We start from the raw sequence: 23,071 nt of genomic DNA, 5'->3' as shown, positions 1-23,071 counted from the left end.
TAACCTAAATACTGCAAGAAATAAAATGATATTGAATCCCTTCAACTCTCATTCAATTTTAATAAACTTTATTAAGTGCATATTAATGAAGTACATGGTACTGTACAATTTCATCTATATAAATTTGTGTGCTCCCACATTCAAAGTTTTATCATATTTGTCTTTTTCTACCATGCTGACATACAGGAACCAAGGAAATACAGCTACCGGCAATATGTACATTGAGCATCATGAAACTGAAATGCCTACCTGACATTAAAAGAACATTTGATAAGAAAATTTACATTTTTATCCGAAGAATTACTACGTTTTTTTTTAGTAAATATGACAATTTTGAAATAGCAATCATTTATTGAATGTTTTCTATCTGTCACTAAATTCACTTATAATCAGCACTACAGAGGAAAAAGGATCTTCTTGTTTTATAAATAAGGAAAGATAGACTCTTAAAGATTACTTTGCCAAAGTCATACCACTATTAAATGGTAAAATGAGAATTCAAACTCAGATCTCTAAACATGACACACTTTCCACTATCTCTGCCCCTCCACACTTTCATTCCTACAGTTAAAAGACGTCTATTATATCCTTTACCAACCAAACCTTCACGGCAAAATATCCATTCTAAGTACATTTACACATTTTTTTTTTAATTCTCAATATTCATTCCTGGCTCCTATTTAAAGTTAAAGTTTGTTACTGAAGCTGAAGAAAAATCTTACAAGAATGAAAGAAATGCAAGTGGTATTCCAAGTAACAATATGTGCATGCTCCAGTGGGAAACATGAGAAAAGCATCTGCCAAATTCATTTTGGCCCCATTTGATACTATCTCACTGATCTGGGTCCAACTTACATTTGCTTCTTTCTTTCCCTCCCCCATTTCCTCATCATTCCAGAAGCATATAAAAACCATAGCAAGGAAGCTAGATAGAATTTCCAAGAATACACTGAAAACACTGTCAAATAAGAGAATGGCTATCTAGTCCAAGTGTAACTTCATTTGAATTAAGAAAAATCTAAAACGCTAAAACAAGTCTTTCTGGAATCAGGAAAAAAAAAAAAAGAAACAACATTATCTAAATATTGATTATAAAAACCAATAGGTTTGTAGGGAGAAATTCTCAAAAGAACTAATTAAATATGCCTTGTAATCTGTACTTATGCACAGGGTACTATAATTTAGTATGAGTCAGCCTTCAAGCCGGATGTACTTTTTAATTCAAACTTACATTTAAAATCTTTAATTATGTTTAATTCTACTTCTAGCTTTTGTTCCCCTGCACTGATCCCTATCTGTTCAACCCTGATGCAAATGAATCTCCGATTTCTGATACTTACAGCGAAACACATCATTTTTGAAGATCCATAAACTTTACGATATTGTTCTTGACTTCTATCTGCATTTGAAATCTTTAAAGTCTAATCTATGTAACTGGTATTTTCTTTTTTAAAAGAAACAGTTGGTTCTCAATCAGTCAAGCTTTTAAAAAATCAAAGTAAAATGGCTAATTGACTTATACTTTTAAAATCACCTAGGCATTTTCCCCTTACGGTGATATTTTATAGCATCCCTATTTCTTTCCTTCCAACTTCTTGGTGAATTAAGGGACAGTACCATAGTAGTACAACAGTAAAGAAAAAAAAACTTTATAAAAAGTCAAACATGGCTCGGCGCGGGGACTCATGCCTGTAATGTCAGCACTTTGGGAGGCCGAGGTGGGCGGATCACCTGAGGTCAGGAGTTCGAGACCAGCCTGACCAACATGGAGAAATCCTGTCTCTACTAAAAATACAAAATTAGCTGTGCGTGGTGGCACATGCCTGTAATCCCAACTATTAGGGAGGCTGAGGCAGGAGAATCGCTTGAACCTGGGAGGCGGAGGTTGTGGTGAGCCGAGATCGTGCCATTGTACTCCAGCCTGAGCAACAAGAGCGAAACTCCATCTCAAAAAAAAAATAAAATAAAATAAAAATAAAAAGTCAAACACATAGGCTAAAAAATCCTGTCTTTTCCTTCTAACTAGATATCAACTAATAAACAATATTAGTGAATATTTTCATTCTTGTATTTAGGGGATTAAGTAATAATGCTGTGAAGTCTTGTCTATAAGTCTCCCCCCATCCCACTCCCAACAAAAAGATGAGACTAAGTAACTGTGTCAGGCATTGTATTAACCTAGGAAATACCACAGGAATATTTTGGTACTCTATCTAACAGGTTCACACTCTAATGGAGGAGATAAAGTTAATAGACAATGATGATTCAGTGTGATGAGGGATGCTACAAGGACAGAGTGCCTGAGAAATATACAGGAGGGACTGATATGGTTTGGCAGTGTTCCCACCCAAACCTCGTCTTGAATTGTAGCTCCCACAATTCCCATGTGTTATGAGAGAGAGCCAATGGGAGATAATTGAATCATGGGGACAGTTTCCCCCGTACTGTTCGCATGATAGTGATAAGTCTCACAAGATCTGATGGTTTTTATACAGGGAAACCACTTTTGCTTGGCTCTCTCATTGTCTCTTGAAACTGCCATGTAAGAAGTCCCACCACGATTGTGAGGTCTCCCCAGCCATATGGAACTATCCACCAAGCCTCTTTTTCTTTATAAATTACCCAGTCTCAGGTATGTCTTTATCAACAGTGTGAAAACGGACTAATACAGGGACATTTAACACAACCTGGAGAGAAAGGATTTCAGGGTGTTCAGAAGAATTCCCCAAAAGAAGTGGTGTCAAAGAGAGACTAGGAAATAAGTAACCACTTTGCATCCACTAAGACGGCTATATTTAAAAAGATTGACAATAACCAGTAACAGGAAGGATATAGAGAAATTGGAAACCTCATACATTACTGGTGAGAAGGTAAAAGGGTACAGCCACTTTGGAAGACAGTTTGGCAGTTCCTCAAAATGTTAGGTATAGAATTACCCTATGACCCAGAAATGTCACTCCTAAATATACATCCAAGAGGACTGAAAACATACATCCACATAAAAACTTGTACATGAATGTTCATAGCAGCATTATTCTAAACAGTCAAAAAGTAGAAACATTTCAAATGTCTCTCAACTGATGAATCAATAAACAAAATGTGCTCCATTCCAAAATGGAATATTATTCAGTCATAAAAAAAGAACAAAATAGCAATTCATGCTACCACATGTATGAACATAGACAAACCTTAAAAACTTATGCTAAGTGAAAAAAGTAAGATACAAAAGGTTATAAATTGTATGATACCATTTACATAAAATGCCCAAAATAGGCAAATCCTCAGATACAGAAAGTAGATTAGTGGTTTCCAGGGACTGAGAAGAAGAGGAAAATGGGGAGCACCTACTAATGGGCATGGGTTTCTCACTGAGGTGATAAAAAAAGTCTGAAATTAGATCATGGAATTTTACATCATGAAGAGTCATGCAATTTTGTGAATATACTAAAAACCACTGAATTCTACATGTGAAAATATTTGTGTAGCATATAAATAATCTCTTAAAAAAGAAAAAAATAATAGTGAATATTTGAAAATATGGAACAAAGGAATCAAAAGGAAGAAAAAGAAGGGGGAAGTGACAAAAATGATAGCTGATAAGGAGAAAGGAGAAACTGAGGTGGGCTCCAGCACAAGAAGACACAGGTTCCAGAGCAGGAAGAGGAGGTAGGTCTCAGAGCAGGAAGCAGGAGGAAGATCCCAGAGCAGGAAGGAGGAGGCAGGTTCCAGAGCAGGAAGAGGAGGTAGGTCTCAGAGCAGGAAGCAGGAGGCAGGTTCTGGAGCAGGAAGGAGTAGGCAGGTTCCAGAGTAGGAAGGAGGAGGCAGATGGCAGAGCAGGAATGAGGAGGCAGGTACCAGTGCAGGAAGGAGGAGGCGGGTTCCAGAACTGAAAGGAGAAGGCAGATTCCAGAGTAGTAAAGAGGAGGCAGGTTCCAGAGCAGGAAGGAGGAGGCAGATCCCAGAGCAGGAAGGAGGTGGCGGGTCCCAGAGCAGGAAGCAGGAGGTAGGTTTTAGCACAGGAAGGAGGAAGCGGGTTCTAAAGCAGAAAGAAGGAGGCAGATCCCAGAGCAGTAAAGAGGAGGTGGGTTCCAGAGCAGAAAGGAGGAGGCGGATGCCAGAGCAAGAAGGAGGAGGCAGATCCCAGAGTGGTAAAGAGGAGACAGGTTCCAGAGCAGTGAGGAAGAGGTAGGTTCCAGAGGAGGAAGGAGGAGAAGGAGACTGTCTATGGCCATACCACCCTGAACACACCCGATCTCATCTGATCTCAGAAGCTAAGCAGGGTCGGGCCTGGTTAGTACTTGGATGGGAGGAAGGAGGAGACAGGCTCCAGAGCAAGAAGAGGGAATTGGTTCCAGAGCAGGAAGGAGAAGGCAGATCCCAGAGTAGTAGAGGAGGCAAGTTCCAGAGCAGATAGGAGGTAGTTTCCAAAGCAGGAAGGAGCAGGCAGATCCCAGTGCAGGAAGGAGGAGGAGGTAGATCTCAGAGCAGGAAGGAGAAGACAGGTTCCAGAGCAGAAAAGAGGAGGCAGGTTCCAGAGCAAGAAGTGGGAGTTGGTTCCAGAGCAGAAACGTGAAGATGGATTTTGGCAATCTCAGAGCAGGAGGAAGAAGGTAGTTCCCAGCTCAGGAAGGAGGAGGCAGGTTCCAGGGCAGGAAGAAGGAAGAAAGAGGAGGCAGTTTTCAGAGCAGGAAGGAGGAGGCAGATCCCAGTGCCAGAAGGAGGAGGCAGATTCCAGGTCAGGAAGAAGTAGGTGGCTCCAGAACAGGAATACGGAGGTGAGTTTCAGCACTTCCAGAGCAGGAAGAAGGAGTAGCAGATTCCAGAGCAGGAAGGAGGAGGCAGGTTCCAGGGCAAGATGAAGGAGGAGGCAGGTTCCAGGGCAGGAGGGAAGAGAAAGCACGTTCCAGAGCAGGAGGAGGCGGCAGATCCCAGAGCAAGATGAAGGAGAAGGCAGGTTCCACAGCAAGAAGGAGGAGGCAGGTTCCAGGGCAGGAAGGAGGAGAAGGCAGGTTCCACAGCAGGAAGGAGGAGGCAGATCCCAATGCAAGATGAAGGAGAAGGCAGGTTCCAGAGCAGGAAAGAGCAGGCAGACCCCAGTACAGGAAGGAGGAGAAGGCAGGTTCCAGAGCAGGAAAGAGCAGGCAGACTCCAGTGCAGGAAGGAGAAGGCAGGTTCCAGAGCAGGGAGGAGGAGGTGGTTCCAGAGCAGGGAGGAGGAGGCTGGTTCCAGAGCAGGAAGGAGGAAGCAAATCTCAGTGTGAGATGAAGGAGAAGGCAGGTTCCAGAGCAAGAAAAGGAAGGTGGTTCCAGAGCAGGAACATGGAGGTGGGTTTTGCAAGTTTCTGAGCAGGAAGGAGGAGGCAGGCTGCAGAACAGGAAGAAGGAGGTGGTTCCGAAGCCGGATGAAGGAGGTGGGTTTCAGCAGTTTCAGAGCAGGAAGAAGGAGATGGTTCCGGAGCGGGGAGGAGGAGGTGGTTCCAGAGCAGGAGAAGAAGGAACTAAGTGAGACTGGGATGTGGTTTGCCTTTCACTAGTGACAAAGCACTGAAAGTGAGTACAGGTTAATTGTACAGGCCTGGAGGCAAAATTTGAAGGAGTTGACATCTAAAGCTTCTTTTCTGACTGGCAGTAACTGGCAACTTGGAGGGGTAGGAAATTCGAGGTGAATGCAGGACGTTAAGAACAACCTCTGAAAAACAGGAGACACAGACTGATGAGAAAATAAGCCAGTTATTGGAAGTTTCCCCCTATTTAAAAACAACAACAACATCCATGTTTAACACTGTAAAATAATTTACTTAACCATAAAATGAATAGGAGCATCTCAGAAGAGATTTTCTCCACTGTCCAGTCTCCTGGCTCCAGGCAGCAGGCTTACCACCTGCTGGTTTTTACAGAAAAATTTGCATCTTTTTCAATACTCTCTTATTCTGTTCACCAACTGCTCCAGTCCTGCAGCAGGTTGTTTCTTAGTTTATTTGTTTTCCTCAAATTTTAAGATTATTTCAACAACTGGGTACTGTAGATATAAAAAAAGGATATGAGGCCAGGTGTGGTGGTTCACACCTGTAATCCCAGCAATTTGGGAGGTTGAGGCAGGAGTTTGAGACCAACCTGGACAACAGGCTGAGAACCCTGTCTCTAGTTTTTAAAAAATGAAAAAAACTTAGCTCGATGTGGCGGCATGTTCCTGCAATCCCAGCTACTTGAGAGACTGAGGCGAGAGGGTCACTAGAGCCTAGGAGTTTAAGGCTGTGGTGAGCTAGGATCGTGCCACTGCACTGCAGCCTGAGTATCAGAGTGAGACTCTGTCTCCAAAAAATAAAATAAAAAAAAAATGGATTCAATGATGCTCATTATAAAGCTTTCCATCACCATAACAGGAAACAAGCTTTTCTCCTTACTCATTGTATCTTATTTTTCTCTTTTTTCTCTTTTTTTTTTTGTTTTTGAAAGAAGTCTCGCTCTTGTTCCCCAGGCTTGAGTGCAATGGCTTGATCTCGGCTCACTGCAACCTCCACCTCCCAGGTTCAGACAATTCTCCTGCCTCTACCTCCCAAGTAGCTGGGATAAAGGCGCCTGCCACCACGCCTGGCTAATTTTTGTATTTTTTAGTAGAGACAGGGTTTCACCATGTTGGCCAGGCTGGTCTCGAACTCCTGACCTCAGATAATTCACCTACCTTGGCCTCCCAAAGTGCTGGGATCACAGGCGTGTGCCACCACGCATGGCCATTTTTCTCTATTAGTATTTCATAATTTTTTCAACATCAAGAAACCAGGATTCTATTTGATACGTTCTAGTTAATAAGACATGTTAATGATCTTTATTTTCTATGCTTTAGTAATGAGCAATTCATACTTAAATGAATAAAATTAGCTTTTACCTTCAGTTGGTAAAGTTGACCTCAAGTCTGAGTTGAAGATTTTCTCAGAAACTTTCAAATCAAGATCTAGATCTCCACAGATAAGAATAATGGAGTGACTCCACCAGCAGATTTTACCTACAGAAAAAGCAATGATTTATTAGAACTTTGTGTGAAGGAGAGGTGTTGCATAGTTATTACTGAATCATGTAAACATACCAAGTCTCCAAATAGTACTAAAGTTTTTTATTTCTACTCATTAGGCAAATACATACCAGTTAACATTTTTTAAAAGCTTCCTATATTGCTGGTATTTTTTCGTATGTAACCACATTTGTTTCTTTTTTTTTTTTTTTTTTTTTGAGATGAAGTCTCACTCTGTGGCCCAGGCTGGAGTGCAGTGGTGTGATCTCTGCTCACTGCAACTTCCTTCTCCCAGGTTCAAGCGATTCTCCTGTCTCAGCCTCCTGAGTAGCTGGGACTACAGGTGTGCACCACCGTGCCCAGTTAATTTTTGTATTTTTAATAGAGATAGAGTTTTGCCATGTTGGTCAGGCTGGTCTCAAACTCCTGATCTCAAGTGATCTGCCCGCCTCTGCCTGCCAAAGTGCAGGGATTACAGGCATGAGACACCGTGCCTGGCCCATATTTGTTTCTTATCATTGATGTCATTTTGCAGATGAAGAAAATGGAACACAGCTAGCGAATGACAGTCACGATTTGTACCCAAGGATTCTGGCTCTAGGTTCTGAGTTCTTAATCACAGAACAACCTTAACACACTGTCTTGACATACGTCCATATACTCTAGTAAAGAGTTTTAAAACTTAGATGATATGAGGAATCCTAGATGGTTGATTCCCACTCCATTGCTAGTGCTTCTCAAAATATGTAAATATCATCTAAAATTCAAAATACTATAGTCAGGATGAGATCGTGACAAGAGTCTGAATCAAGCGGAGACAACCTGGGTATTTCAGATAGAGGACTAAGCAATGGGCTATGTGTTCACAATATATCTGAAACTCTCCTGTGCCTAAAAAACTTAGGCTTTTGGGCTAGATGACCAGAAAAGTGCTTATAGTTCTAAAAAAGAAAGCATACACTGTGAAACCCTTGACCTCCTCCATCGCCAATATGTTTCCTTCTTTCTGAGTAGTCATTCATTATCTATTCTTCTAGGCTTTAGTCAAAATCCCTGTCTTCTCTCTCTTTGCCCACTGGTGTCTTCTTTCACTTTCTACTTTGTTAATGAAGATCTATTCTGGACAATTAAGCATTTCTTAGGATAACAGACAACTAAATTTGTTCCTTTGAACCCTTTTAGAAACAAAGCATAAAGAAATAAAAATGCATAATGCTCAATATTCTCTAAGTATCATATATAATAATAGATCATGAGCTTGACTGGAAGCCCTTTCAGGAAAAGGAACAGGCTGGAGAGCCCGAGCAAGTGGTAGCATGCAGGGTGCACTGTGGACAACACTGATGAGCAGTACATCTCCCTCCTTCAGGGATATTCCATGTTTGCTAACTCAGTGTGCTGCATACATTTACTTACACTTGCAAATAAGTAAACATGTTGAGATTCAATATGTGAACTTGAAACAAGGCCTGCAGTCACTATATTTTCTAGGTATTTCTGCCAAAGTAAACATTTTTCCTTGGATCTTGATTCTCTGATTCTCCAATCTTGTTTTCTTTGTATTTTGCTTTGATCCTGCCTTGTTTCTGCTGTTCTTCTTGAACATTTAAAATGTGTGCTTTTCCCTGAATAAAGGGTAAAGAAACTCTAAAGTGTGCTTGGGTGTGGCAGCTGGCTTTGCAAATAAGAAAGCATCTTAAAGGACCAGTACATGGTGTTAGCATCCAAAATCAATGGCATTAACGGCCTTTCTATCATCAGAGTGTGAGGAGGGATCAAACTTCTAACAAACTGCCATATGAAATTTCCTTTAGCTCGTTTCTCTAGCCTTTGCTACACAATTATTTTTATTTTTTATTTTTTGCTTCAGAAATGTCCTTTATTATTTTTTTCTTTTTTTTTTTAATTTTACTTAAAGTTCTGGGATACATGTGCTGAACGTGCAAGTTTGTTACATAGGTATACATATGCTATGGTGGTTTGCTGCACCCATCGACCCATCATCTAGGGGTTTTTGTTTTTTGTTTTGAGATGGAGTCTCGCACTGTCACCCGGGCTGGAGTGCAGTGGTGCAGTCTCAGCTGACTGCAACCTCTGCCTTCCCGGTTCAAGCAATTCTCTTGCCTCAGCCTCCCAAGTAGCTGGGATTACAGGTGCCTGCCACCACACTCGGTTAATTTTTTGTATTTTTAGTAGCGATGGGGTTTCACTATGTTGTCTAGGCTGGTCTCAAATGCCTGACCTCGTGATCCACCCACCTCCCAAAGTGCTGGAATTACAGGCATGAGCCACTGTGCCCGGCCTGTCATCTAGGTTTTAAGCCCAGCATGCATTAGATATTTGTCCTAATATTCTCCCTCCCCTTTCTCCCCACTCCCCAACAGTCCCCAGTGTGTAATGTTCCCCTCCCTGTGCTATACAAATTACACCCATATTGCAACAGTAACAGCAGCAGCAGCAGCAGCAGCAGCAGCAATAATATATAATGATGATAATAATAACAACAACATAGCATTTTCTCTAAGCCAGTACTCTTCTCAGCACTCTACTAGTATTAATCAGATGGTCTGCACAATAGCCACACGAGATAGGTGCTATTGTTACCTACATTTTATAGATGACACAAGAAACAGGTTAGTTCACTTGCTCAAAGTCACACACTGGTAAGTGGTGGGCGCAGGATTTGAGCTCAGGAAACATGACTCCAGAACACCAACTCATAATCCCATTAATCTAAAATGCCTCATAAATATCTCGACAATGGCCTTAAGACACTCCAAGGTTCCAACTATTTTCCCAGTCAAATATGAATGAATTTCCGTAATGACACAAATGATATCACACATCCAGAAAAGTCCCTATCTCATAAAACTATATTCTTCTCTGCACAACCACAGAAATTCAGAACTAAAAGTCTAATAATTATACCCTGTAAGATTCTTACAAAAATCCAAAATAAAAAAGAATTCAGAAACTATTCCTTTTAACTTTGTAAAATAAAGTAAAAACTAAAAGCTCAGATTTCCTGTACAAAGTATGTCTTACTTTTTGTGTCAAAAGAATTTCAAACTTGCAGAAATGTTGTAGGAGTTGTTCAAAGAACTCTCATGTATCCTTCACCGGGAGACCCCAAATCGAGTTAGGCCAACTTTCCCAGTAATGCTCTTTCTAGTCAAAGGATCCATTTCAGGATCACACTTTCTATTTAGTTGTCATCGCTCTTCTGTCTCTTTTGATCTGGAATAGTATCCTTGACCTTCACGACCTTTATATTATGGAAGGCAGCAGGTGAATTAATTTGTAAAATGCCCCTGAACTGGGATTAGAGATATGTTCTCATGAAAAGATCTGAAGACTGCATTGTTTGGAAGAGATGCTATGTTCTTCTCATTGCATCCCATCAAGTGACACAGAACACTGTGTGTCCCATCACTGCTGATGAGATCTCTGATCACTTGAGTAAGGTTGTGTCTTCCAAGTTTCTCCAGTAAAGCTCCTGTGTTTCCCCTTAAAATGCATAAGGATTTGTGGACAGATACTTTATGGTTATATAAAGATTCTGATCCTCATCCAACCTGTATTCACTATTGTTAACATCCGTTGATGTTTCTTACCTGGATTAATTATTACTGTGATGACTGCCAAATGGTAATCTCTCCAATTCCAGAATTCCTTCTATATATCAGACAGTGTTCTATTTTAAGGAAGAATTTTCTCCTCTCCCCACATTTTCATGCATTTATTTATTTATGCAAGTGTGGATTCATGTATTTCTTGTTTAGTGGGATATAATCTGTAACTATCATTGTCATTTTGGTGCTCAAATTGTTCCAGGTTTCACATGGGTTTAGTGACAATCCCTTCAAGCTGACTGCTGCATTCTTGTGGCGTCTCCCAATATTCTTTCAGAGTTTCTGTATCTTCTGTCACAAGACATTCAGGGTTCATCTTGTACCTTTTCTTTCCCAGCTCTAGAACCAGACATTTTTTTTCAAAGACCCATAGTTGCTTTAAGCAAAAACTGGAATTTAGAAACAACAATCTGGGTAGCAGATGTGCTCATATTTACTGGGCTGTCACTGCATCCTGGCCCTTTCAGTGAACAGAGTTAGGAAATGGGTGTGGGGTGTGAGGTGTGGGTGTGTGTGGGTGTGTGTGTGTGTGCATTTATTCATAGACATGCATACCCTTTAACGTTTATATTATTTCTACACTGAAATTTCTATATCTATAAAATTTCTACATATCAAAATCCACACATTCACAATGAAACCTTAAATTCCTACCCACAATACAGGGTTCATTCTAGCTCTCCCCTTTTTTATATCTGTAACTGTTCTCCCACAGTAAGAAGTCCGACTCCTGTTACCTTCAATATGTTTACTTATTTGCCCTGATAGGTCTCCTTGCTGAGACGTGCCTAATGGCTTTTTGACAAATGGAAGGAAGAAAGGAAGAAGGAAGGAAGGAGGGCCAGCAATACCAGCTTTTTAAGAATTGGTCATCTATTTATGATCAAAATATAATCAGGCTAAATTATCAACACAGCAGCTCACTCCCTGGCCATAGCAGATACCAGAGTTTAAAGTAGTATTCCAATGGCTTGTCATCTTTCAATGTGTGTAGGACACACAACTGTTCACATCTTTACTACAAAAAAATTTTTATGTATATATTATTGGGTAATAAAAGTTTTAAGAACCATGTGTGGCTTTGTCAAAACAGATCAAAGAAATTCTAGTGTATCCTTACTGGACACCCATCCCCATTACAGCGAAGATGGGGAACGTGGGGCCCAGAAGGGTCACAGGTTTTGCTCAAGGTCCCAGAATTAATCAGTAGCAAAGCACAATCCAACCCTGGAGTTGAAGAAACACAAAATGGACACAATAAGACCTACCTACCTCATAAGCATACGGAGAAGATCAAGACAGTACTTGTGAAAATACTGTCCCTGAGGTGTACTATACAATTACAAGTGGCCCCTTTCCCCTTGTCATACACAGACAGCTTCTGTTCAGAAACTGGTTGAACCAACATGGTAAGATGGTTTCCACTCTGGCTCCAAGTTCATTCACATTAAGCGTATCACTGAGCATCATTCAAGCTTTTCGTGTCTTAGTTTTCCCTGAAAGAGGAACTAAATCCCTACCCTGCCTATCCCTGAGGAAGACAAGCACCTCTGGAGTGGGGGTTATAAGGCAGGGCTTTGTCATCAGTATAAATTCTAATCCTGCTCCACCGTTACTGAGCTGGATGGCTTTGGGTAGGAGTAGGTCACTGAACTTCTCTAAGCCTCTATCTGTGTAAAATGGAGACAATGACCTAAGTTCTCAGAGCTGGTGTGCAAATTAAATGAGAAAAAAGTATGTTAAGTGATTCACACGAAGTCTAGTGCCCCATTTGATAAATGAAGACTCCTCTATCACCACCACCCTCATCATGCTACCACCATCATATCTCCATTACCAGAGTCATCCCTATTACCGTCAGTCCTTTGAGTCGCTGGCGATGCATAATACCGGTGGAAAGTGAGAACTATTTCAAATGTGCTATGGTCATTAGTATGGACGGAATCTCTGGCCCCCAAAATTCATATGTTGTAATCCTATCCTCCAGTGTGATGGTATTAGGAGGTAGAGCCTTTGGGAAGTGATCAGAGCATGAGGGTGGGGTCCTCATGAACACAATTAGTGCCCTTATAAAAGAGACCCAGAAAGCTCTCACTCACTATCTGCCATGTGAGGATACAAGAAGCTGACAATCTGCAGTCACGAAAAGGGCCCTCATCAGAACCCAACCATGCTGACACCCAGATCTCAGACTTTTAGCTTCCAAAGCAATCAGAAATAAATTTCTCTTGTTTATAAGCAATACACCCTTGGGTACTTTGTTACAGCTGTCCGAACTCATTCAGGCAGTCATAAATAAAACAAAGCTCGTTTTATATTTGCAAGAGAACATTTAGGCAACTCCTAAAGTACTTCCTTGTCTTTCTGTATTGGGCCTCATACAGTGCTTAAGGATGGTCCCAGTTTCTAGCTATTCTCCCCCAGGATATTGAATATAAGTCGGTTCCCCCCAAACATCTTGGGTATAAGAGATGAAATTCATCAAATGAAATGTGACAGTTTGATACTTTACCACACAGGAGCTAATTAAAGATGCAATTTCAGACGAGAATAAAAAAATAAAGCAATGAGTTACTTTTATGAGAAGGGGGAAAGTGATAAAACTCTTAAAAGATTTAAAACAGATTTAGGGGCATAAACAGTCTTCACGCAGGCCAAAAACGGTGGATATCTTCTTTTAAAGCGTAACTCCCGGCAAACTGAAACATTTTATTACTTAGGTTAACTGTTTTTTTCCTTCCCAGAAACATTACACACACACACACACACACACACACACACACCCCTGGTGTTCAATGAAATACCAGGTGCACTGTGGCTTTCACTCTGTTTTAAAAGAAAAAAAAAAATCTATTGTCACTCATGGGCTTCAGCCTAGCCTGTCAAGCAGGAATTAAAATCTCTTTAAAAAGAAGCTTTGCGTGGTTCATGTGTCATGCTGACATGAGCTGGATCAGCTTACAGAAGGGGCCAGAGATAAGGCATCCAAAGGAGGTTAGAAGTAAGCAGCCCCCAGAAAAATTTCTGATTTCTTTACTCATCTACCCTCTACCCTCCTTACCCCTCCCTCCTTCCCTCTCGCCCCTTCAGAAAAATTGGTTCAATGTGCAATACAGAAGAAAGAGCTATTTCTTTCCCTTTATTAACAACAGCACTAGATTCTGAAATTAACAAATATCTACCTCCTTCCAATTTCTAAGGATCTCTTAATTTTTCTTCGAAAATCATAAAACAAAAAACGCATCAGTTTACCCCACTTATCAGGCCTTTCATTTTATTAAGTCCAAAGCTACAAGGCCTGTAGAGTGGAGGACTGTTTGGCTTATTTTAAAAGAATACATCAAATATTAGCTGTAAATTGGTCATAAATGGGGCCACTTAAGCCTCTACAGAAAAGAACTGTAAGGACTTGGGATTAAAATTGCAGGAAGCCAAAAAGAAAATTGAGGACAAGGAAAGGACTGATGGGTTTGGTGCTATTACCTCTGAGAATACTAAGGACGCTGAGGCTTTGAAAAAAAATTACATGGGTGACCTTGAGAACAAGTCCAGACTGAGAAGTCAGCTTGGTGTAGCTTCCTGCAGGGGTGGAAGCAGAGCAGGCTGAATTCCTCATTTCCAAATGGATGATGAAGATGTTTCAGAGAAGCAGTTTTGATTTCCTTTTAGCATGCGGAGCTGCAAGCTGCACTTCTAAGCAGAATAAATGTCATGCAGCCCTTGTAAAATGCTCCGTCTTCAGTAGCTGTGGTTTGAAACTCAGAAATCATCCTAGAGGATTTCATGACTTTGGGGCATATAAGATTGGAAATTAAAAATGGACGCTATGGACTACAGCCTTTTTGTCTTCATCCTCTGTCACTGCACACAGAACAGGAAGCCCTGAGCCATTAAGGAGACCCGACTTATACTTCCTGAAACTCTGCTTCAAAATGAGAACTGGGAGCAGATCCTAGACCCCAGGGAATGTAACTAGTGCAAATTTCTCTACGCTTCAACTTCCTGGAAGATGGATTTACTAACACACTGCTTTTAGAGCAGTGGTTCTTAAATTGGTTAATCTCAGGATACCCTTATGAATCTTAAAAAATTCTGAGGCAGGGCACAGTGGCGCATGTCTGTAGTCCCAGCTACAGGAGGCTGAGACGAGAGGATCGCTTGAGCCTAGTAGACTGAGATTAGCCAGGGCAACATAGCAAGACCCCATCTCAAAAAAAAATAACTTATTGAGGACTTCAAAGTGCTTTAGTTCATGTAGATTATATCTCATGATTTAATTTATAACATTTATCATGACACAAATTAAAACTGAGAAATGCTTAATATTTATTACTGCTTAAAAAAGAATTTATGGTCCAGGCACAGTAGCTCATGTCTATAATCCCAGCACTTTGGAGGCCGAGGCGGGTGGATCACTTGAGGTCAGCAGGTTAAGACCAGTCTGGCCAACACAGAGAAACCCCTTCTCTACTAAAAATACAAAAATTAGCCAGGAGTAGTGGTGCATGCCTGTAATCCCAGCTACTCAGGAGGATGAGGCAGGAGAATCACTTGATCCTGGAAGGCAGAGGTTGCAGTGAGCCAAGATTGCACCACTGCACTCCAGCCTGGGAGTCAGAGAGAGACTTTGTCCCCCCCCCAAAAAAAGAATTTATAACCCATTACTGTTAACATAATATATTTTTTATAAGGGATAATTAGATTTTCCTAAAACATTTAGTGAGAAGAGTGGTATTATTTTACTTTGCAATTTTTTTAATGCCCAGCATAACTGAAGATAGGTGCATCCAATCTGTTGTGGTATCATGCTTGGTTGACGTGTGTAGAAAACCCATTTTCACACAAATGCCTAGTTGGCAAATACAGGATTAAAGAAATAGCCTTTCAGATCACTGTGGATATTCTTTCTTTGATACTACGCCCAAACTCAACAACTGGAAGTTTATATAGGAATCTGAACATCTAGCAGTGAACTTTTCATACTCTGATATATTAAAACCCATTAATTTATCTAGCATTTTGAATGGATCTTTTACCAACATATCATTTTGTAACATCGATCATCGGTTGTTTAGAAAATAGCGACTTGCTGAGTTATACAGTGGTTCTGAATATACAGTGGAAAACTTCACTGTACACTTGTGAAAGAAAAAGAATGGAAAAGACAAATAACATCTTAGTATTATTACGAAAATAGATCAACACTGCAGATTCACTGAAAAGGGACCCCAGGGGTTTATGAACCAAACTTTCAGAATCGCTATTTAGGCCATGATGGTACCTGAAAACAGTGACTCAACCTGAGAAGGGGGTAGTGGTTGGCCCAGTCATTGGGCCAACCTTTAGGGGTCCTTTTAGGGGACAGATGACATGAAAATAAAACATATCCCCAAATTGACTTTACTCTAAAACACATGAGCTCTATATGGCTTCCAAGCTTTCTTTCAGACACCAGAAAGGTTACGACTCGTTGGATTTGACATTGATCTCTAGCGCAAAAGTGCCCAAGTTTAAGCAACAATAATCATGATTTAAGCCAAAATCTAGATCTGAAAATAATATTTTATAACTAGCAAGCCAGAATCATTTACTACCAATGTTTTTGTCTTTACTAAATTCTGAGGTTTAGTGGTTCCTCCAAAATCATTATTTGTTAGAGACCCAGCTACTACTAAAAGAATTTTAGATCTTTAATCATTGGACCCTAACTCTTAACCTACATCTTCAAATGTCAGCTCCTAAACTAGGGACTTAATTGTCTGGTTTAATACTATAGCCCCAGTTCCAGCACCTAAAAGTCAGTGCCCTGTTCAAAGTTCAAAATGTATTTGTAAAATGAATGAATGACTTAGTTTGCACATAAATACCATTGAATAATCTAATGGCAAATACGATGATACTGTGTTCACCCTATTGAAAAAAAATGAATATAAAATCCAGCACCAGACTCTACAGTATAATTGTATTTTAATGGATGAGGAAAAATAGACGAAGTGTTTATCTGTAAGTCTACTTTAATCAAAAGCCTTTAATTCACAATCGTATTTTCAGTGAAGACCTCACGCCCTTTACAAATTCAGATTTCAAAATCACATCCTCACTCTTTTTAATTCAATGAGATGCAGGAAGTAGCTGAAGAAGAATGAATTCCTGCTGTGGTTAGGCGGCTGCTGCAATGCCATTTAATACTTTATGTAAGTAAAATAAATAAATAAATATTCTCCTAATCCTCTAAAGATCAAAATTCTGACAAAGGCTGGGCAAGAATGATACTTGGACTAAAAAACACTCTTCTAAAAGGGTGTGTATGTGTGTGTGTGTGTAGTTGCATGTGTGCATGGGCACATGACAGTGCAGGTCTCTCTGATCTTTGTTACAGCTGCATAAGTGAGTCCACTGTTCTTTCACTAAAAAAGAAAGAGAGAGGCAAGGTATAGAGAGGTGGAAGAGAAGGTTAGCTTTACAAGTGCCCTGATATTTCAGAAGTTTTGATCATTTGGATGATGTAGGTTATTTTTTTTTATAGCCTTGCTTGAAGAGAGAAAAAGTGGGCCTCCTTGGTGAACAAAAGTGACTGTTTGTGCAATAGAATTGATTATCTGTTCAAGATGGCTTATGCTGCAGGACTATAAAAAATTGCAGGTGGCTTTGGTTACAAGGGAGCTATCAGTCATCCTGAACTATTGACACATTTTTATGTACTCTAGTCTCAAATCACTCACTAAGGTTACTTATTCATCCATGAAGTCTCAAATTGGGAGTCCTACCAAAGGGAAAGGGAGAGATTTAAACTGAAAAGTCCACCCTCCCTAGTCTCCTAACGACATCACATTTTAAAGCTTGCAGGAAGGGAAAAGCTAAATTCCCTTAAGCTCACCATCCCAGGGTATCACTGGTGTCCAGCTATCACCTTTGTTCAAATGATAACTGAGAGAGCTATGAATCCCAGGGATTGGGAAAAGCTACTTAAACTCTTTTCACAGCTTTGATTTATGACGGGCCATGAACTAATAAAAATTATAGTGAATATTTATTTTTCTTCCACAGTGCACTTGTCACTAGACAAATTGCAGATGAAATCAATTCCAGTCTGGTCCCAGGAGCTTAAAAATTACTAAGCACATGCTAACACTCCAGGATTAGAAGAGATAGTCAGATAACTACACACAAAGCCGAGAGTGCGAATCTCCTTCCAGAAAAGGATAAAACTGCTGCCAGCATGGCTGTGTGATTTCCCTACCACAAGACAGACCTCCGGGGAAGGCCCGCCTGCCGGCTAATGATCAGAGGCAGTAATTTCGAAGCACATAATGCTGGATTTGAGATGAGGCGGCAAATTGTTTTTATTGGCATTTTTTTCTAATATAAAAATTCTCAATCTAGATCTAAAGTAATGAATGTTGTTACACCTTTGTTCCACAGTTTCTCTCTCTAATTCCAAGCTCTATGCAACCCCACTTTTTGTCAGTTTTCCAAAAACAGCAGGCTTTCCCTGGGACTGTATGATATTCAACTCCATGAACCAAATGAACCATTCTGCAAAGTGTTCTCCCTCTTTCCCTCACTTCTACTGTCCAGTATTTGGGCATTTTGCAGCTTATCAGAATTTTTATCCAGCAGAACCTTTATCAAGCAAAAATTCAGACAAGGAGGGGTAAACTCGGTTGTAAAAAAAAAAAAAAAATGAAACTTACCACAGGGAATAGAAGAACCCATCAAAGATGTTATGGTATAACATGTTCTGTTTATTTTGTTTTTCTTGGTTATTATTGTCTCAAAATACATTATTTATGGAGTCGGCTATTATTCTATGGAGTAGTCTGAGGTGAAATGTACTGAAATCCATGTGGATTTTTGGAAGAGAAAAAGGAAGAACACCTCTTGACAATAAAATCAATGATAGTCGGTTTCTACTTCTATGTTGCTATGAACTTTATGTCTTTATGCCTATTTCTGGCACACTCCCCAGGATTTCCCATTTATTCATTCATATATTCAGCATGTAATACATGTTAAACATAGTATTAGATCACAGAAATAGAAGTCTACAGAAATCATGGTTCCTGAACCCAAAAAGCTCAATGTAGTAGTGAGTTTAGGTGTTCAAAACGTTTTAAATTAAAAAAAAAATAATGAAAAAGAGGAAGGTTGGGAGTGGAAGAAAGAAAAAGGAAAGAAGGGAAAGGAAAAAGGAGGAAATCACAACAGTAAATTGGAAATACACACTTAACAGAAAGTAGAAACAGGAGGGAATCGCTGAGAACATTCTAGGGCAGGAGGATGTTTGAGAGGAGCTGCAGGCCAGACTTGGCTGAGAGTCACAACTGAAAGGAGTCGTGGACAGAGATGCTCACCAACTCACCTGTTGAGTTAGGAGGGTGGGAATGAAGGAAGGACAGAGGAAGGAAACAATAGCTTGGAGAACTTCTGTCCCAGGCTTGAAACCCTCTTTATGATAGTCCTCTCCATCACCTTTCACATCTTCACAGTCACCAAGTCCTGACTTTGCTGGCTTTGAAATCTTACATCAGCCCCATCTTTTCTCTTCCTGCTGGTTCCGTTCCAGCAGGGGACTTCCTTATGTACTGTGCACTGCTGAGGTAGCCCCCAACCGTGCCCTGTGCTCTATGGTCTCCACCAGCCAACCAGCATCCCACCCATACTCTACTGTCTACACCATCTTCTGAAAACTGCACTTGGCATGGCCAGTTGTCTTCAGGTGAAAATCCCAATGCACTCACTCAGACTCAGTTCATGGACCCTTATAATCAACAACGATCTCATTATCAAAGCTATGCTTCAGCACTTGGCTCCATTTTAAGGCAGTGGCTTCACTGCCTGACAAATGGACAAGGCTATAAAATAGGGATGACTGGCTGGGCACGGTGGCTCACACCTGTAATCCCAGCACTTTGGGAGGCTGAGGCGGGCGGATCACCTGAGGTCAGGAATTCAAGACCAGCCTGGCCAACATGGTGAAACCCCGTCTCTACTAAAAATACAAGAATTAGCTGGGCGTGATGACGCATGTCTGTAATCCCAGATACTCGAGAGGCTGAGGAGAAGAAAATCACTTGAGCCTGGGAGGTGGAGGCTGCAGTGAGCCAAGGTCGCGCCACTGCACTCCAGCATGGGCAACAGAGCAGGACTCTGTCTCAAAAAATAATAATAATAAATAATAAATAAAATAGGGACCGTTAGATTAACTATCTTATAGGGTTGAAAATTAAATAAGGATGTATGCACAAACAGAAGACAGTGTCTGGCACTTTGTAAGCCCTTAATGAAAGGGGTAGTAGGGGGAGAGGAGGAGGGGAAGGAAGAGAAGAGGAAAGAGGAGAGGAAGGAGAAGGGCGAGTAGTTTGTACTTTTAGATTCTCCCATAAGATTGCCCTGCCTCTTTCTCATTTCCTCTCCTCCTCAAAATGTCCAATAATAATCTCAACTCCACCACAAAGCTCTTTTCAGCCCATAGTAATTCTCCCTTCTGGGAGCACAATTCAGTACTAATTTTATCCATTCATTATTAACTCTGCCAAAATTTAATTCTCCTCCTAACAGAATCCCGGCACTTAAAGGAAGAATAACCATCCTCTCCATTTACCCAAGCAAAATGATCACCACTCTTCATTCCACAAACGGATTAATCTCAATATTAACTTGTTAAATTGCTCTCAAATCTCCCCTTCTTTTCATTCCCATTTTCCAGAATGTTCACTTAACTAGAGGTAAATTAATACAGATTTACTTTATTCACTAATTAAAATTATAGATAAGTCTCCATGGAGAACTTAATCATGATATTTGACATCACATGACTGTTGTAAAGATTAAATGCAATAATATGAGTAAAATTTGTAACTATCTTTAAATGCAAACATATGACATAACATTGAGGTGTTTTCATTATGGCTATAAAAAATGTCCAGTAGCTCGATCAAAAACTTCTGATAAACAAGAGTTCAAAATGGCACAGGTTAACAGCAAGTTGGCATTTGAAAGCATTGAACATAGTATCAAGGTATCAAAACATGTAGGATTAGAGTGCCTTAAAGAAGTACTTCAACTTCTACTTCAATATAAGGGACTAGATTAGATCAGACCAACCTTCCCAACAGAGAACTAAAATAACCAGAAAAAAAAATCGTTAAAATAGCCTCTGCTTGAAGGCATTAGAGGACTATCAAGGCACAATGATTTGAAAGGTCATGACTGTGGAGAGAAGGGAGCCTGACATTTGACTTCTCTTTAACCCATTTGCTGACTCTATTGCAAACAGTGGAAAACTAAGTTGAACAGGTTTATTTCAGCTTCCGAGAGCAGGACAGGCAAAAATTAGAGTTCATAGCCTGCTAAGAGAAAAAGGCCCTCTAACCCCCACTTTCAGCTGTGATTCCGAAGTGCTAACCCAAAGGAGTAAGCATAAACCAGAAGCAGCCCTCACAAAGACTAAAGCCCACCTTCAGAACAGTTTAATCCCTGCACAGATCAAGGTGATCCGTCCTTGGCCTATCCGCCCCCCAGAGGAAAAGGAAATCCCCTACAGAGGAAAAGAACATCACACACAGGTGAAAATCGTCTCTATACTTTTAATACACAATGCCCAGCATTTGTGCTTACAAAAATAAGATGCTTATCTTACACAGTAAGAATTTTGCTTACCAAAATAAGAATTAACCAAAAAGCAAGAGAAAAGTAAGAAACAACAGAAACAGACCCATAGGGAAATAAGATACTGTGGTTAACAGAAGGGGATTTAAGTATAAACTGTGATTTATATGTTTAATAAATCAGCAAAACTAAAGGAGTCCACGTAAAATGAATCAAAAGGGGCACTCTGTAATTTGAAATATAACCACTGGTAGGAAAATATTCAAAAGATGGGTCCAGCAGCATATTGTATACAGTTAAAGAGATCAAAGAAAGATGGATAATATGTAAGAAAATATCCAGATTAAAGCATGGAGAGAAAAACAGAAAGTAACATGTGAAACATAGTTTCATACACATTTAATTAGAATCCCAGAAAAGAGAAGAGAATCAGGTAAAAGCAATAGTAAAGGGATAATAGCAGAGAATTTTCCAAAATAAATTTCTCCAAGCCACAAGTAAAAGAAGTGCTACAAATACTGAGTAAGGTAAACAGAAGGAAATCTACACCTAGAACAGTATAGTTCAAAGACAAATGAAATCTCAAAACTGCTGGAAAAGAGAACATTTTTTTAAAGCTGTCAGGGATGGTAGTGCTTATGGGGAGAGAGTTTTCAAATGGCAAATATAAGACTCTCAATGGAAACATGGTAGCCAGAAGGTTTGATATCAGAAATGATAACTTTAATGCACTGAAAGAAAATAATTTCCAAGAATTCTATGACCAGTGAAAGTATTTCTTAAAAATAAAGGCAAGATAGAGTCCTTTAAATAAAGTCAGAGGGATTCTATCACCAGAATACCTGAACAGAAGAAATTCAAAAAGAAGCTTTTAGGCAGAAGAAAAATAATCCCAGATGAAAGCTTGTTGCACCATTCTTCCCACAATGAGTGTTTTTAAGTAGATGTGAAAAGATCAGATTATAGATCTGAAGACTGAAGAATACCTTTAGGCTTCTGCTTGATCTGTCCTGTTCAATATTTGCTTAAATAACTTGAATGGCATTTAATAGAAAATAAACACAGAAAATGTGGAAATGTTAATATGTTCACTAATTTTTAAGATTCAAAAATATGCTCCAATATACCATAAAAACTAAAATTCACTTTTATTGAAAAATATGTTAAGATTTGAAGCTCTATATTTACCTACATCTTTCCTCAGAATAGTCTGCATTCCAAACCATCAAATCTCTGTCCTTCTCTCAAGATCCATTTTAAGTTCCCTTAACATTTATTTTTCATTTATTTTGTACCTATTTTTGTCTATGATAAACCAGGCACTGTGTTAATTTTTAGGGCAGGAAGATAGCTCACACTCATTATCTTCCCAGTACAAAATCTGCCTGGCTATTTTTCTTGATTACACACAACTGAATGTATTCTAGTCCATCCTAGAAGGCCCATGATGGTCATTTATTTGGTTGTTGGTTTTTTAATCTCATCTCTATACCACAGCCTCCCTGAGATTCATGCATCGATGATCTATCGACGTCACTTAGCACCACACTGTGCACATCAGACCCACTGAATCAAATCTTGACAGAAGGAAACAATAGGCCCCAACTCACATGATGGGGTTTAATAGAGACAAATGGAAAATTCCTCATTCAAGTATTTGAGAATGAGCCACAGGGTTGGGGCACAGTGGCTCACACCTATAATCCCAGCACTTTGGGAGGCCAACGTGGGAGGATTGCTGGAGCCCAGGAGTTCAGGCCAGCCTTGGCAACATAGCAAGACTCCATCTCTACAAAAAATTAAAAAGTTAGCGGGGCATG

General features: G+C 40.0%; 1 long non-coding RNA gene across 1 annotated transcript in view; it reads right to left on the bottom strand.

Moving 5' to 3' along the window:
* The window catches only part of LOC117086790, a 466,047-nt gene that overhangs the window by 135,201 nt on the left and 307,775 nt on the right, over nucleotides 1–23,071 (bottom strand). The window contains exon 6 of the long non-coding RNA XR_004438576.1: nucleotides 6,886–7,002. This is a non-coding gene — a long non-coding RNA (uncharacterized LOC117086790). The remainder of the gene's footprint in view (nucleotides 1–6,885; nucleotides 7,003–23,071) is intronic.

The sequence above is a fragment of the Trachypithecus francoisi genome, unplaced genomic scaffold (genome assembly GCF_009764315.1).
Source record: "Trachypithecus francoisi isolate TF-2019V2 unplaced genomic scaffold, Tfra_2.0 Lachesis_group10, whole genome shotgun sequence".
In the NCBI taxonomy this organism is placed as follows: domain Eukaryota; kingdom Metazoa; phylum Chordata; class Mammalia; order Primates; family Cercopithecidae; genus Trachypithecus; species Trachypithecus francoisi.
Note: the sequence above shows the minus strand (reverse complement) of the source record. Positions and strands in the feature narration are given on the sequence as shown.